Source organism: Abramis brama (assembly GCF_963993115.1).
Source record: "Abramis brama genome assembly, chromosome: 21".
NCBI lineage: Eukaryota > Metazoa > Chordata > Actinopteri > Cypriniformes > Leuciscidae > Abramis > Abramis brama.
This window is the reverse complement of record NC_139983.1, coordinates 2,455,080-2,472,370: the sequence shown is the minus strand read 5'-3', so window position 1 is coordinate 2,472,370 and position 17,291 is coordinate 2,455,080. Positions and strand designations below refer to the sequence as shown.

The 17,291-nt window shown below is 44.9% G+C and overlaps 1 protein-coding gene across 1 annotated transcript in view; it reads left to right on the top strand.

Moving 5' to 3' along the window:
• The first annotated feature begins 365 nt into the window (after positions 1 to 365).
• Positions 366 to 17,291, top strand: part of LOC311072354 (uncharacterized protein) — a 193,495-nt gene continuing 176,569 nt past the window's right edge. Inside the window, exon 1 of the mRNA XM_084097319.1 lies at positions 366 to 561. The gene's annotated coding sequence lies outside the window, so the exon portion shown is untranslated. The remainder of the gene's footprint in view (positions 562 to 17,291) is intronic.

The following is a 17,291-nucleotide window of genomic DNA, read 5'->3' as shown; positions in this document are numbered from 1 at the left end:
AGTACTACTATTTAGTCTACATTTTCTTAAAGGGATACTCCACCGTTTTTTCATATTAAACTATGTTATTCCCTTATCTAAGACGAGTTGATACATACCTCTCTCATCTCATTTCACTTAATCGCTCTAGTGCGCGGTGACACTTTGAAAGCACTTAGCTTACCCCAGTATATTCAATGGTATCTAACAGCAATGAATTTAGAAGTGACCAAACACATCAACGTTTTCCCTATTTAAAAACAGTTACACGAGTAGTTATACGACCAAGTATGGTGACACAAAATAAAACGTGGCGCTTTTCTAAGCCTTTTAAAAGTCACGCCTGATCCTCTTCCTAGTGGGTTCCTAGTGGGAAGAGGATCAGGCGTGACTTTTTACTGCGCCTGTCGAAGTACTTCCAAAAGTTCTATTCCGCCATACATTATAGTTATCCTTTTTAACCCGCTTAGAAAAGCGCCACGTTTTATTTTGTGTCACCATACTTGGTCGTATAACTACTCGTGTAACTGTTTTTAAATAGGGAAAACGTTGATGTGTTTGGTCACTTCTAAATTCATTGCTGTTAGATACCATTGAATATACTGGGGTAAGCTAAGTGCTTTCAAAGTGTCACCGCGCGCTAGAGCGATTAAGTGCACGCACTGAGACGAGAGAGGTATGTATCAACTTGTCTTAGTTAAGGGAATAACATAGTTTAATATGAAAAAACGGTGGAGTATCCCTTTAAAAACTGTTGTTCTCAAAAGTAAATTTTTGCTCACCTTAAGTGCTCTGAAAACTCAACAGAATGCCGATGATGTTCAAATAGACCATTCACGAACCTCTGGAAATGTGTGTTGAGGCAAATGAGGCAAGTGTCAGGAAGTCTTTTCTCCTTTTTATGGCATGAACAATTGCTGTTGGGTGTGTATATATTTCCCTTGCAAATAAATGTCATTACGAACTTTCTGCTCCTCACCACAGGGCTTCTCAGCTGCTGCGAGCAAATCACTCCGCCCAAGTAGCAGTGCTTCGCCTTCTGAATATGAATATACTTTCCAGTATGTATGGTTAGAAGATGTCTGTGTCTCATGTGACCTTGTACACGTTGTGACTATACAAATCACAACATAGGAAAATGTTGGGGTTATTTTGTCACTTATTGGTGACAGTAGGGCCATTTTTATTTTTTTTACAGATCGGGATCGGGCTCGGGTCGGACTCAGGCTCATTTAGCTTATTTCCTTTCATCGTGCCCATAATATACAGTATGTGCAGAGCGCAGGCTACTGTATGAAATATTGTTATATTGATAATATTATAAATATGCAACGCAATATGCGTTTACGTGAGAAACGCGACGCAAGTGCATGCATTAACGGTGCGTGTCCACTGGCACGGTGCGAGCGGAGCAGAGCGAGCGTTTTCAATTCATTCCTATGGAAGTCGAGCTTCACACTCGCGCAGTGCATTTTGGGATTGACAGCGGACCGGAGAAAGCGCTGAGAGCGACTGAGAGCGTCAAAAGGTTGGGCAGTTCTCGACTTTATGCAAATATAAAGCGAAAAACGCGGTCGGCAGCCAATTGCTGTGAGGTTCGGGATGTGACGTCTGTTTTGAGAGTTTAAAAATATGCTAATTGTGCCGGAGTTTATGCTGGATTTAATGCGTAAATCATTTTGTTTACAAATTAGATGCTTTGCAGTTGTTATATATGTTAAAGATTTTATTTTGGATGTGTTCATTGTGATTATATTGGCTGGGCCTGGGTTTATAAAAGTTTATAAAATTGAAAGGATCTTTGCTTGGTGCATTTGGAAACAAAGCTTGTCTATTTCTAAATGTAATCACGTGCATCGCTGGTGATTATACTGTCCGTGTGTTGAAAAAAACTTAGATTAAACGCAACAGACACACCCCAAAGCGGAGACGTTACAGCGTTGCCAGCGGCATTGAGCGGAGTTTTGCTGCTGTAGTGGACACGCACCGTCAGCCTTTATACTTTCGCCTGGCTCCGCAGCGCGAGTCTCCGCAGACTGCGCACGCACCTCCCCAAACGGATGAGGCGTTTATACTTGACGCGCTCGCCGTTGTACTATTCTTTGAAACGACAGGGGATCAGGAATCAGCGGTGAGAAGAAGAAAGCTACACACACGTGACAATGTTTATTTTAGTACACCACCACCAATACCACACTACAAAAAGAATCATGTAAAACCCAGTAAACCCTGAGATTATTACTCGTGACAATAAAACAAAATATATGGATATGAGAATGTGTATACAACATAACTAAATTAACGATCTCTTACATATTTTCTAATTTCACTAAACATTTCATTAAGTTTCGTGAACATTTTTATTAAACATGGACCTTTATGTTCATTAAAAATACTTTTTATGCTATTGTATGCTCATTTTTTAAATGTAAGCAACTCAAAAGACGTGCAAACTGGGTGCCGGTGTGGTAAGAAGTTCGAGCTCGGCCAGATTCGGCTCGAAATCGTTCATCTTCGGATGCAGCGTCGCGCGCGTTGTTAAAGGCTCCATTATACTTCTGCGTCGAACTCACGCCGGAGCCTCTACGCTGTAGGCAACGTGTTGGTTTTCATTTATACTTCTGCGTCATTGTGCGCGTTGACGCGCGCAGAGGGAGCATGTGAAACCCGAGGGAGTGATCCTAGCAGACCAATCACAGCGCTTGCGTCCGCGTAGAGTTGATGCATTGTTACATTTTTGGAGAGGTGCACGTCAGGGTACGCCGAAGGGTACACTACACACAGCCTACGACGTAGCTACGGCGTGAGTTCGACGCAGAAGTATAAATAGGCCTTTCGAGCTCAGCCAGATTCGGCTCGAAGTCGTTCATCTTCGGATGCGGCGCCGCGCGTGTTGTTACAAAAAATGTTGTGCACACCGCCAGGCGAAATTGGGTCTTGCGAACCCAACGCGCGCGACCGCCCACACCGCAATGACGTCATTTTTGCCGCGTGCACCTTCGCGCTCGTGCGGACACGTTGAGTATAAACCAGGCTTAAGGCTGATTTATACTTCTGCGTCGGACCTACGCCGGAGCCTCTACGCTGTAGGCAACGCATTGGTTTTCATTTATACTTCTGCGTCGTTGTCCGCGTTGACGCGCGCAGAGGGAGCATGTGAAACCCGAGGGAGCGGTCCTAGCAGACCAATCACAGCACTTGCGTCCCCGCGTAGAGTTGACGCGTTGTTACATTTTTGGAGAGGTGCACGTCAGGGTACGCCGAAGGGTACACTACACACAGCCTACGACGTAGCTACGGCGTGAATTCGACGCACAAGTATAAATTGGGCTTTAAACCAGGCTTGAGGTGACAACTGACCATGCATAGCATCAGGGAGAAGTTGGAGCGTGGGGAGTTACTTAAAGTTCCCAATACTGGGAAAAGTCATTTTGAAAGAATTTTGATTTGATAACCACAACAAACAATGATCCTGAAGCCTTCAACAGTGGATGCTATTCTTTATTCACAACACTCGCGAATGAACAGTGAATGATGACCAATGTAGGCTACATGTAGCCTACTCAGTTCAACAGATTTTTTATTTATTTATTTATTATATTTGTATTATTATTTAACGTTAGCCAGTTGGCGAATAGTTCTTTGAAACGTTGTTCTTCAGTAAAGTTACTTAACATCAAAAAAAGGTAGGCCGTAAATCTTTATTTACTGCTGGATCCCATTTGATTTGGCTATATAATATTCTCTACTGCATGCTTATGCTTCTCAGTAATGGACAGTCTGTATTAATATTTGTGGGCATATAATAAAATTGTAGGTCTTATCTCTTAGTAGCATGTGTGTGTGTGCGTGTAGCAGAGACAGCGTGCATCAGTGCGCGTCAGAGAGAGCTTAAAGTGATATTGATGTTGGTCTAGGATCTTTTTTTTTTCTTCTTTTTTTTTTATTCTTGTAATGTATTTTTTTTGTGGTGAATTTGTTAGCAATTTGTATGAATAGTTATACACCCCATCTCAACTTGTCATTTTCATAAAATATTTCCTAATACACTCTCAGTCTATATACATACATATTTATGGAATTTGTTTCTAGCCTAGTCAGGACATTAAGAAAAAATTGTGATTTCAATGGTTTCTTTACAAAATGCATTAAAGTTATTTTGAAAAATTCTCCCATCTTTTTATTTCATCAGTTAAATTCTGTGTATTACATTAATATTCACATAATTTCACTCTAATTTCACTTTCCTGAAATGTAGCCTACTTATGGTTAGGGTACTAATACAACACAATTAAGGAATTAGATTTCTTCAAATGAACCTTGTGGCTTTGTGTTTCTTTTGTCTGTTTTCTTTGTTTGTTTGTTTTTTATATAGACAAACATCTAAGTTCTATTATCTTGTCATCAACAATAGACCACAGATGTTGTTTATAAATGTCAGCATGTTTTTAAAGATTTAAATATTCATGAAAAGACTGGCCAATTTTAAAACTGCTTGAGGTGCGCTTAAGCAAGGCACCTAACTGCCCACTGCTCCAGGTGTGTGTGTCCACAGGTTGCAGTGTGTGTTCACTACTCCTGTGTGTGCACTAACTTGGATGGGTTAAATGCAGAGGACAGATTCCGAGTATGGGTTACCATACTTGGCCTTCACATGTCACTTTCACTTTCTTTTCTATTAGGGTATTTCAGATAAATATCATATGGCCAGTATTTGTATGAATTTGCATCATCCCTCATCCTTGAGTTTAAACAAATTCAGACTTGTTTGCGATGGAAAGTAAAGGGGTCAAAGACGAATAAGGTTTTCAAAGTAGCAAAAAATAAAACAGCAATTACAATTCCCTAAAAGGCTTTTTTATGTTCTTTGGAGTGTCACTTATGCCCTTAGTTATGTTCAAGAATAAAGCCAATAATTAATTTTTATTGTGATTGATTTGAACGTACTGTCACAGTATGAAAAGGACCCAAAAACGAAAGCTGGTTGCAGAGGTTTATTGAGGATCAGATAAATGACAAAGATAGGCTGTCTGCCGATCACCGGCCATCTAGGTGGACACAGAACAGGACAATGAAACTGAAAGGACCAGGCTGCAACCAGGCAGGGTGAAAGGCACAGGTAGTTGCTGTCAGGAAGTGCACACAGGAGATGATGAGCACTGACTCCACTTGGCGGACACAGCAGCACAGACTAGCAGGCTTGGTACAGGATAACAGGTGATAACTCTTGTCTGATGTACGCACACACAGAACAAGATTAGGCACAATGATGAGGCGTCTGTAACAGGCATGAATGAGCAAACAATAAACCAACAAAGAGCGGAAAAGAACACGAGATCTAGATACCAAGGAGATTAGGACAAATGGGAAACAGGTGTGGGAAGATGAGTGAGGGATTGAGATTGTGCTCAGCTGTGCGAGAGTGCACGCGAAGGAGAGGGAGATTTAATGTTTTGTCTGAAGCCCCTCGAATTTACCACTAGATGTCGTTATTTCAACCCAGATTATATCTCCTTTGTCAAATTGTTGTAAGTAATGCCCTCACCTGTGTTGAATTACTTCTAATGACAAACCCTATTTAAGGCCCCACTGTCTTGATGTTCAGTCCTGATGTTGGTCTAAGCATTGTCATTTTTCCTGCCTTCTAGAACTTGGATTCTATGTTTTTTTTGTTTCCTTTTTGTGGTCTCTTGGATATATGTTTCTGGACTCATGTTTAAGGATATCTCTTCTATTTTGGATTACCCTTTTTTGTATTGCCTCCCAAACGGAGTTGTTAGAGTTGGCTTTATTCTCTGAAGTAAAGAGCCAAAGATAAAACTCAGACTTATGCAATTTCATTGTTTTCACATTCCTCTGCACTTGGGTTCAACCTCCTCTAGTGGTGGAGTGGTCAGCATCAAGGACACACATACACACATCGGAGACCCAAGTTCGATCCCCAGCTGGATCATAACAGTAGGACTGAACCATGGACACAAGCCCAGTGGAGGAAGCTCAACCATTGTCCAATGCAGAACGCATCTTAGCTGCTGTTTCAAGCCAGGCAGCCACCATTGAACGACATGAACAAGTTCTTGCACAACAGGAAGTTGCTGTATCAAAACTGGGCCAAGCCATCACAGAGATCTTGCAGCACCTTCAAGCTCTTTTGAACCCACAGCGGGATGCTGATTCTCAACCCCAAGCTCCAACAGCACCTCCCAGCAACTCTGAGGTTCGTCTACCACACCCTGAAAGGTATGATGGAAGTCCTGGCAGATGCAAGGGCTTCCTCACACAGTGCTCACTGAACTTTGAATTACAACCTAATAAGTTTCCAACATCACGTAGCAAGGTAGCTTATGTCATTACCCTTTTATCTGGGAAAGCCCTAGCCTGGGCCACTGCACTGTGGGAGCAGTCTCCGCAACCAGCAGTCTGTTCTGATTACAGTCGTTTTATTGACGAGATGAGGAGGGTGTTTGAACATCCAGTAAGGGGACGTGAGGCAGCTAGCCGCCTCCTTCAGCTAAGCCAGGGTACTCTAAGTGTCGCAGAATTAGCCGTGGAGTTTCGGACTCTAGCTATGGAGAGTGGCTGGAATCCTGAAGCATTGACTGTGGCTTTCAAAACAGCACTTTCTGATGAACTCAAGGACGAATTGGAAGCCCGGGATCCTGCAACAGACCTAGAGTCCCTGATTGCAATGGCAATTCAGTTAGATAATCGTCTTCGAGAGAAGTGTCGGGAGCACACAATGTCTTCTAGGTATGTTCCCAATCAACATCCCTTGGTACTGCCCCTGCCTCATGATCACCCTGCCTCATCTGTAACCTGCACTGAGGAGCCCATGCAGCTGGGCCGATCACAGCTCTCCCAGTCTGAGCAGAACCACAGAATCAAGGATAAATGCTGCCTGTACTGTGGTGAACCTGGCCACTTTCTAGCTCTCTGCCCGATCCTTTCGGGAAAAGCCAACTCTTGTCCAGTAAAGGGAGGTCTGTGATGAGAGAGACTACTTCTCCCAACTCAGCATCTTCTGGGGTTTTCTTGTCTACTCGTTTCTTATGGAACAATCAGTCACATCCCCTAAAGGCCTTTGTGGATTCTGGGGCTGCTGGGAACTTTATGGATTTGGAAATTGCCAGACATCTTCAGGTGCCACTTACCAACCTTGATGACCCCCTGACCATTACAGCATTGGATGGAAGACCACTGGGTTCTGGTCGGGTGAGTCTGAGCACTATTCCTATACTTCTTCGGGTTGAGGGTCACCGATAAACTATACAGTTTTATGTAATCAAGTCACCAGAATTTCCTTTAATCCTTGGTTTTCCTTGGCTAGCCCTTCATAACCCCCAGATTAACTGGTTCTCTGGTAACATTGTCAAATGGGGGCCTCATTGTAATAACTTGTGTCTCTCTACTTCATCTCTTGAACTTCTTGTCTCTCCCAAGTTAAGTCAGACTACCCTGCAATCATCCAGAACTCCTCCTGAGTTATCCCGTGTTCCCCCTGACTATGCAGACCTGCTAGAAGTGTTCAGCAAGAAGGCAGCCTCATCCTTGCCCCCTCACAGACCTTATGATTGTGTAATTGAGTGGTTGCCTGGAATGTGCCCTCCAAGGGGGAGACTATTCTCCATTTCACCACCAGAGAGGAAGGCCATGGAGGACTATATTCACGAGGCCCTGAAATCTGGCTTTATACGTCCCTCGACTTCACCAGCAGGAGCTGGATTCTTCTTTGTTGCTAAGAAGGATGGGGGACTCCGACCCTGTATTGATTACAGGGGTCTCAATAAGATCACCATAAAGAATCGTTATCCTCTTCCATTAATGTCTACTGCCTTCGAGTTGCTTCAGGGGTCTACTGTATTCACTAAACTGGACCTTCGAAATGCTTATCATCTGGTCCGCATCCACGCTGGTGATGAATGGAAGACCGCTTTTAATACACCAATGGGCCATGAGTATAAAGTCATGCCTTTCGGTTTGGTAAATGCCCCTGCTGTATTTCAAGCTTTGATTAATGATGTGTTAAGAGACATGCTGAACAGATTTGTATTGTATATTTGGATGATATTCTTATCTTTTCCAAAGACCTCCAGGAACATGTGCAGCATGTTCGCCTAGTCCTACAGCAGCTCCTGAGAAACCATCTGTTCATCAAACTTGAGAAGAGTGAGTTCCGTGTTCAAGAGGTCTCCTTTTTGGGCTTCACTGTATCTATAGGTCATATCCAGATGGACACTGCCAAAACCAAAGCGGTTAAAGATTGGCCTCAACCCACTTTCATTATGCAGGTACAACGTTTTCTTGGCTTTTCCAATTTCTATCGAAAGTTCATACGAAATTTCAGTGCCATCGCTGCTCCACTTACGACTCTTACTAGGAAGAATATTAAGGGCTTCCAGTGGACAGACGAGGCTGAGAAGGCTTTCTGCAAACTAAAAGACAGATTTACTTCAGCGCCCATTCTCACTATCCCCGATCCTGAGCTGCCCTTCATAGTCGAGGTGGATGCCTCTGAGGTAGGGGTAGGAGCTGTATTTTACCAGCAGGCCAGAAGAGACCATATATTGCATACTTGTGCCTTCTTTTCACACAAACTATCTTCTAGTTAAATAATTTATGATATTGGTAACAGGGAGTTATTAGCAGTCAAGCTAGCATTGGAAGAGTGGAGGCACTGGTTGGAGGGCGCCAAACATCCCTTTGTTGTATGGACTGACCACAAAAATCTAACTTATATCCAAGAAGCCAAGAGACTGAACTCTCGCCAGGCCCGATGGACTATATTTTTTAATCGCTTTGACTTTGTTCTCTCCTATCGACCAGGCTCTAAGAATCAGAAACCTGATGCTCTCTCCAGGCAGTTTGATCCACAACAACATGGTTTCAACCCCGGTGACGATTATCCCCCCTCCAAGATTCTGGCTTCAGTTAGATGGGGAATAGAGACCATTGTTAGATAAGCACAGCAGCAGGAAGCTGACCCGGGTAATGGGCCATCTGGCCGTCTTTTTGTACCCAAAAGAGTGCGAACTGATGTTTTACAGTGGGGGGATTCCTCATCAATCACATGCCACCCAGGAGTCAGTAGGACTCTTGACTTCATTTCCAGATGCTTCTGGTGGCTAAAGATCGCTGGTGATGTCAAATCCTTTGTTGCTGCCTGCCCCATTTGCGCCCAGCATAAGGATTCCAGGTCTCGTCCACAAGGTCACCTGCTACCCCTCCTGGTCCCTGCTCGGCCTTGGTCACATATTTCTATGGACTTTGTAATGGGTCTACCACTCTCCCAAGGTAACAAAGTGATTTTGGTAGTTGTGGATAGATTTTCAAAAGTTTGCCACCTTATTCCATTGCCAAAACTTCCTTCAGCTCCACAGACTGCTGAGATTGTACTGCAGCATATTTTTAGGTTGCATGGCTTTCCCCAAGATGTGGTTTCAGACCATGGTCCTCAGTTTGCATCCAGGTTCTGGAAGGCCTTCTGCCAGCTGATTGGGGCTTCAGCAAGTCTGTCATCTGGTTTTCATCCCCAGTCTAATGGACAGACTGAAAGAACTAACCAAGAGATTGAGACAACCTTGAGATGTCTAGCTTCATCCAACCCAATGACCTGGAGCAAACACCTGATATGGGCAGAATTTGCCCATAATACTCTTCGCCATTCCTCAACGGGTATGTCACCTTTTGAATGCCAATTTGGTTATCAACCTCCTTTGTTTTCTCAGCAGGAGTCTGAGGTGGGAGTTCCGGCTGCCCAACATCTCGTTCAACGGTGCCACAGGGTGTGGAAGAAGGCCCGAGCTGTGCTTCTGAAAACTTCACAGCTACAACAGCAACAGGCTAACCGTCGCCACAGACCAGCACCATCTCTACGGCCAGGGCAGAAGGTCTGGTTGTCCAGCAAGGACCTTCCCCTCTGAGTTGAAGCACGCAAATTGGTTCCCAGATTCATAGGTCCCTTCAAGGTTTTAAGGAAAGTAAACCCTGTTTCCTACCGTCTCCTACTTCCCAAGTCGTTGCGCATTCATCCCACCTTTCATGTTTCCCTCTTAAAACCTGTCAAATACAGTCCTCTGTCTCCTGCCACCAGGCCACCCCCAGCACCACAGATCATTGATGGCCAGCCAGCATACAGGGTCAAGTGGATATTGGACACTTGACTGCTCCGTGGTAGACGGCAGTTTCTAGTGGACTGGGAAGGATATGGGCCGGAGGAACGGTTTTGGGTCCCCACTCACCATATCCTGGACAAGAGTTTGATCAGAGATTTTCATCGTCTCCACTCAACCCGAGCTGTTGGGAACGTCAGGAGCCGTTCCAAATGTTTTGTCTGAAGCCCCTTGACTTTACCAATAGATGGCGTTATTTCAACCCAGATTAATTCTCCTTTGTTAAATTGTTGTAAGTAATGCCCTCACCTGTGTTGAATTACTTCTAATGACAAACCCTACTTAAGGCCCCACTGTCTTTTTGTTCTTGTTCAGTCCTGATGTTGGTCTAAGCATTGTCATTCTCAAGGATTCTTTGGGTTTGAGATTTTTCCTGCCTTCTATTTTTGAACTTGGATTCTATGTTTTTTTTTGTTTCCTTTTTGTGGTCTCTTGGATATATGTTTCTGGACTCATGTTTAAGAATATCTCTTCTGTTTTGGATTACCCTTTTTTGTATTGCCTCCCAAGGGGAGTTGTTTGAGTTTGCTTTTTTCTCTGAAGTAAAGAGCCAAAGATAAAACTCAGACTTTTGCGATTTCATTGTGTTCACATTCCTCTGCACTTGGGTTCAACCTCCTCCAGTGGTGGAGTGGTCAGCATCAAGGACACACATACACACATCGGAGACCCAAGTTCGATCCCCAGCTGGATCATAACAGGAGAAGAGAAAAAAGCTGAGGAATCAAACTTGACTCCTGACACTTACCCTAGTAAAATGTCATTCAGTATAACACTGTGTATTTAAAAAAATATATAATTTAATGCCCATTTTTCATAATCACAAGGTTATATGTCCATGCTTAGACTTGCAAAAATATACCTACCCGGAAAAAAATTACATTATTTTATTTTGAATACCTCATATTTGACGCGTTACAGGTTCAACTCAAAATTACAATTTTTTTAACAAATATTTCCTGTCTTAAACTGAAAAGAAATGCTAAAATCTATTAAAAGTATCTTTCACTTCATCCTTTGAGATTTGTTTTCATCTCTCTGAGTCAATAAAACAAAATTATTGTATTTTAATATAAAATACTGGTGTTATACTGTATGACAGTATTTTGTTACCCTGAACGACACGTATCACTACGACCCCCAAATATTGATTAAATGTGATTCCTTCAGCAATAACAATAGTGATATGAACTATTATTAGTAGCAGCAATAGTATGTTTATTTTAGCCTTTTTTTTTTAAGTTATAAAACCGTGTAAAAAACTGAGGAAGATGTTTAAAATGTGCAAGCTAGCTGAACTCTCCATATACCGGAGAGCGAGATTTTGCATTTTACTATGCACCATAGTTTATCATAAGCAAGCGGTACAATTTCATTCATGTAGGATTAAATCAACATTGAACATTTCAAACAAAGCCATTAATAACAAAACATTCCAAAAACATTGTGCAAAAAACTGTAAAAACGTTATAAGTTTTTGGACTAATAATGCTCCTTGTATGGATTGGTGGATGATCAGGAGTGACATCCTTCTTTCTTCACTGGTAACTAAAAAATGAAATTTTGATAGTTATGACACTGGTACAAAATATGAATTGCATCCATTGAATGTTATTAGTAGTCCATTAATAGTAGGTTATAACACTTAATCAAAGTTTAAAAGTTAAACCAACTCTACCAAACTTGTACAGTATAAATTGTTCAAGTGCCCAAAATAAAAAGCAGCTATTAGCTAATATGATTCATAATCAATTTGAATCCATAATTGTATGTGCATGTAATATTATATTAACTAATATAATCCATCAGTTATACCTTAACGGCAGTGCAATAAAACCTTAACTACAGTGTAATAGTGCACCTTAATGTTAAATCTTATCCAACCAACTTTATATCCTATATATTTTAATAGCATGAAACCATGAAAACAATACCTTGCATTTCTTCTGGCTAGTCTTTATTCCCTAGCAGTGTCAGGGATCAGCCAGGTTCCACTACCACCCAATCACTGAGATCACTATCACCTGAATATTAATCACCAGCACCTGCACGCCATCATCTCAAGCACTTATAAGCACACACTTCACTCTGACACTCTGTCTGGTCTCGTACATGAGTAAGGACTACCCAAGCCTCATCACTTACCTTTAAAGCTATTTCGTCAAAAGTATCTACGTCTTCCAGTCCATGTTCCTGATCCTCCTGTGTCTTCTGAATTCGTCTTCCTTCATTCGTCTCCTTCATCGTGCCTGCATATCATCACGTCTCTCTCCAACACTGGTGTGTGCTTCATCTCCCAAGATGAAGGGAGATAGTTGTCATCCATCATCCTCAAAGACAGTCAGTATCTCCGGATCCATTTCCCCCCGTCATTATCTCCATCTCTACAGTTCCCGTTATTGCTTTTATATTTATTCAATAAACTGTCACTCATCTCAATCCACCTGTTTGGAGTGTCTGTTTCGTTACAGAAGACCAGACCAACACCGCTGAGATGAGTGACCCCGATCCATTTCAAGATCTGTTGGACGCGCTCAAACGTACACTCTCTGTACCAACTTCCGTATCACCCGTCACCGCCTCTCCTTCACCACCAATGGCCTCCAGTCCCGTGGCCAACCCGGCGCCCTTCTCTGGTCTGGCGGAGGATTGCGATGGATTTCTCCTTCAGTGTTCGCTGGCCATGGAGATGCAGTCATCCCGCTTTCCCATCGAGAGATCTAAAGTGGCATTTATTATTTCTCTGCTGACAGGGCGAGCGCTCAACTGGGCCCGAGTCCTTTGGAACCAGAATGTGCTACGCAGACTCTGAATAATTTTACCACTTACTTCCGTGAAGTTTTTGGATTCCCAGAGGGTGATTCATCCGTCAGCGAATAATATCATATTCATCAAGAGAAGGAGTCAGTTTCTGATTACACCATCAGGTTCCGGACTCTAGCGGCCGCTAGCGGATGGAACGAATGCTCGCTCCTCACTACATATCGGCAGGGACTTCATCCTCGTTTACGACTGCATCTCGCTGCATACGATGATTCCATGGGTCTTGAACGGTTCATGCAACTCGCCATCCGCACCGATCGTCGTATGCAGCCCTGTATGGAGGATCTACATGGCCAGCTATCACCTTTCCCGCGCCGCCAGCCAGAGGATACCAGCACTCCAGAACCAGTCCCCATGAAAGTGGATAACACCCGCCTGACACTCACGGAACGGCAGAGGAGACTGGCTCAGGGTCTGTGCCTATACTGCGGCGCTGGAGGACACGTCATTTCAACGTGTCCCATCCGTCCACCACGACCCATGGTGAGTGTTATTCATACCACCTTGGTCAATATAAAAAAACTCACCACAGAAGTCATATTATCTACCTCCCACACTTCATTTCCAGTACGTGCCCTCCTCGACTCCGGTTCAGCAGGAAATTTCATATCTGACTTCCTCTGCCGCCAGCTCAACCTCCAGAAAATCTCCATTGAAACCCACTACCAGGTACACTCGATAATTGGCAAGCCTCTCAACAAAAAGTATGTCCGTGGGCCCTCTACACATGCAGGTTGGACTCCTCCACTCTGAATCCATCACCCTACTGGTTCTGGAGAATTCCACCGCTGGTATCATCTTAGGGCGTCCGTGGTTCGTGCAACACAGTCCCATCCTCTCCTGGAACACGGGAGAAATCCTAAAGTGGGGCGATAACTGCTTTCCCGAATGTTTTCCACACCTTCCACAACCAGTAATACCCATTCCAGTCAACACCACCTCCATCGAGAGTCCTCTGGAACAGCAGTCTATCGACATTCCGACCTGTTACGCCCCCTTTAGCGATGTCTTCTGTCCCAAACGGCTTCATCGTTGCCACCACATCGGCCATGGGACTGTGCCATCGACCTTCTTCCGGATGCGCCAGTGCCCCACGGTAAAATCTACCCTCTATCTCTTCCTGAACAGAAGGCCATGGAGGAGTATGTGGAAGAAGCCCTCCAACAAGGTTACATCCGCCCTTCAGAGTTTTTTCTTTGTGGCGAAGAAGGACGGAGGCTTGCGGCCCTGCATCGATTACCGTGCCCTCAACAAAGTTACTGTTAAATTCCGTTATCCACTTCCTCTTGTCCCAGCAGCCCTGGAACAACTCCGTGGAGCGACCGTGTTCACTAAGCTGGACCTCCGCAGCGCTTACAACCTCGTCCGGATACGTGAGGGGGACGAATGGAAAACTGCCTTTGTGACTCCAACAGGACACTATGAGTACTTGGTTATGCCTTATGGCCTGGTAAACGCCCCCTCCGTATTCCAGGATTTCATGCATGAGGTGCTCCGGGAATTTCTCCATCGTACGGTAATCGTCTACATCGATGATATTCTGATATATTCCCGGAGCCTGGCCGAACACCGCCACCACGTTGCGGAGGTCCTTCAACGCCTCCGTGCACACCAGCTCTTTCTCAAAGCCGAGAAATGCTCATTCCACCAGTCCACCACCCAATTTCTCGGCTATAACATTAGTGAACATGGCATCCAGATGGACGAGAGGAAGGTAGAAGCTGTCAGAAACTGGCCCATCCCATCAACCATCAAAGAACTTAAGCGTTTTCTTGGATTTTCTAACTTCTACTGCCGGTTCATCCACAATTACAGCTCCATCACCTCGCCACTAACCAATCTCCTCAGAAATAAGCCCAAGTCTCTGTCCTGGACACCATCTGCCCATCAAGCCTTCCAAAACCTCAAGGATTCCTTTACCAATGCGCCACTTCTAGTCCACCCCGATCCCAATAAGCCGTTTATTGTGGAAGTAGACGCCTCGACCACTGGAGTAGGAGCGGTATTATCTCAGCAGCAGGGGAAGCCACCTCGTCTCCATCCATGTGCCTTCTTCTCCAAGAAATTATTCCCGGGGGAGGTGAATTACGACATCGGTAACCGAGAGCTACTTGCAATAAAGCTTGCCTTAGAGGAATGGAGACACTGGTTGGAGGGGGCTAAGGAAAACTTCACAGTATTTACTGACCACAAAAATCTGCAATACCTCCGTGAAGCCAAACGACTCAACCCCAGACAGGCAAGATGGGCTTTATTTTTCACCCGGTTCCACTTCACAATCTCCTACCGTCCTGGTGTAAGAAACTGTAAGGCAGATGCTCTATCTCGTATCCACACTTCCAAAGAGAAAACAGAAGAACCTGAACCCATCCTACCTAAGAAAATATTTGCATGTCCCATCCAGTGGTCACTCGACTAACAACTCTCCTCCAGTGTCTCCGAGCCATCTCCGCCGGGGTGTCCTCCTGACCGTACCTACGTTCCCAGGTCCCAACGCACTAATCTCACTCACTCGGCACATACATCAGTGGGCACTCCAGGGGCCAGGGGCCAACCGCACCCTCTCACTGCTACAAGATCGCTTCTGGTGGCCAAATATGGCTAGGGACGTGAGAAGGTTCGTACAAGGATGTCATGACTGCGCCATCTCAAGGACTCCACGCCACCTTCCATCTGGCAAGCTCCTACCGTTGCCTGTTCCTCATCGGCCCTGGTCACACCTGGGAGTAGACTTCGCCACAGATCTACCTCCATCTGACGGTAATACCTGCATCCTTGTAATAATTGACAGATTCTCTAAATCCTGCCGTTTGATCCCCCTTAAAGGTCTACCCACAGCCATGACTACTGCAGAACTCCTCTTCAACCATGTATTCGGTACTATGGAATTCCCGAAGATATTGTATCCGATCGAGGCCCCCAATTCATATCCCAAGTGTGGAAGGCGTTCTTCAAGCTCCTAGGTGTGACCATTAGTCTGACATCTGGATACCACCCACAGTCGAACGGCCAAACGGAGAGGAAAATTCAAGAGATTGGTCGCTTTCTACGAACCTTCTGCCATGGCCACCAGAACTCTTGGAACCAATTCCTAGGCTGGGCCGAGTACGCACAAAACTCCCTCCGCCAGGCTGCTACTGGACTCACTCCCTTCCAGTGCGTGCTCGGCTACCAGCCTCCACTGTTCCCATGGTCCGGGGAACCCTCCGACGTTCCCTCCGTCGACTATTGGTTCTGAGAGAGTGAGAGGGTCTGGGACGACGCTCATCATCACCTTCAAAGGGCAGTGCGCAGGCAAAGGTTCCAGGCTGATGCTCGGAGGACGGAACCACCCATCTTTCAGCCCGGGCAGAAAGTCTGGCTGTCCACACGGGACATCAAACTGCGCCTGCCCTGTAAGAAGCTGAGTCACAGATATGTTGGCCCCTTCACCATCACCCGACAAATCAACCCCGTCACCTACCAACTCCGGTTACCCTCACACTACAGAATCCACTCTACATTTCATGTTTCACTCCTCAAACCTTATCACTCACCTGTATCTGTTCCCTCCACAGAGCCTGGCCCGACAGAGGAACCCCCTCTTCCACCAATTCAGGAGGATGGAACCATCTACACGGTCAGAGAGATCTTGGACTCCCGGCGCCATGGTGGTCGTCTGGAGTATCTTGTGGACTGGGAGGGCTATGGACCAGAGGAACGTTCATGGACACCTAGAGACGACATCCTAGACCCAACTCTCCTTACTGCCTTCCACGAATCTCACCCAGACCGTCCAGCACCCAGAGGAAGAGGCCGACCACCACGACGGGGGGGGTACTGTCAGGGATCAGCCAGGCTCCACTACCACCCAATCACTGAGATCACTATCACCTGAATATTAATCACCAGCACCTGCACGCCATCATCTCAAGCACTTATAAGCACACACTTCACTCTGACACTCTGTCTGGTCTCGTACATGAGTAAGGACTACCCAAGCCTCATCGCTTACCTTTAAAGCTATTTCGTCAAAAGTATCTATGTCTTCCAGTCCATGTTCCTGATCCTCCTGTATCTTCTGAATTCGTCTTCCTTCATTCGTCTCCTTCATCGTGCCTGCATATCATCACGTCTCTCTCCAACACTGGTGTGTGCTTCATCTCCCAAGTTGTCATCCATCATCTTCAAAGACAGTCAGTATCTCCGGATCCATTTCCCTCCGTCATTATCTCCATCTCTACAGTTCCCGTTATTGCTTTTATATTTATTCAATAAACTGTCACTCATCTCAATCCACCTGTTTGGAGTGTCTGTTTCGTTACAAGCAGCTGGATCTGC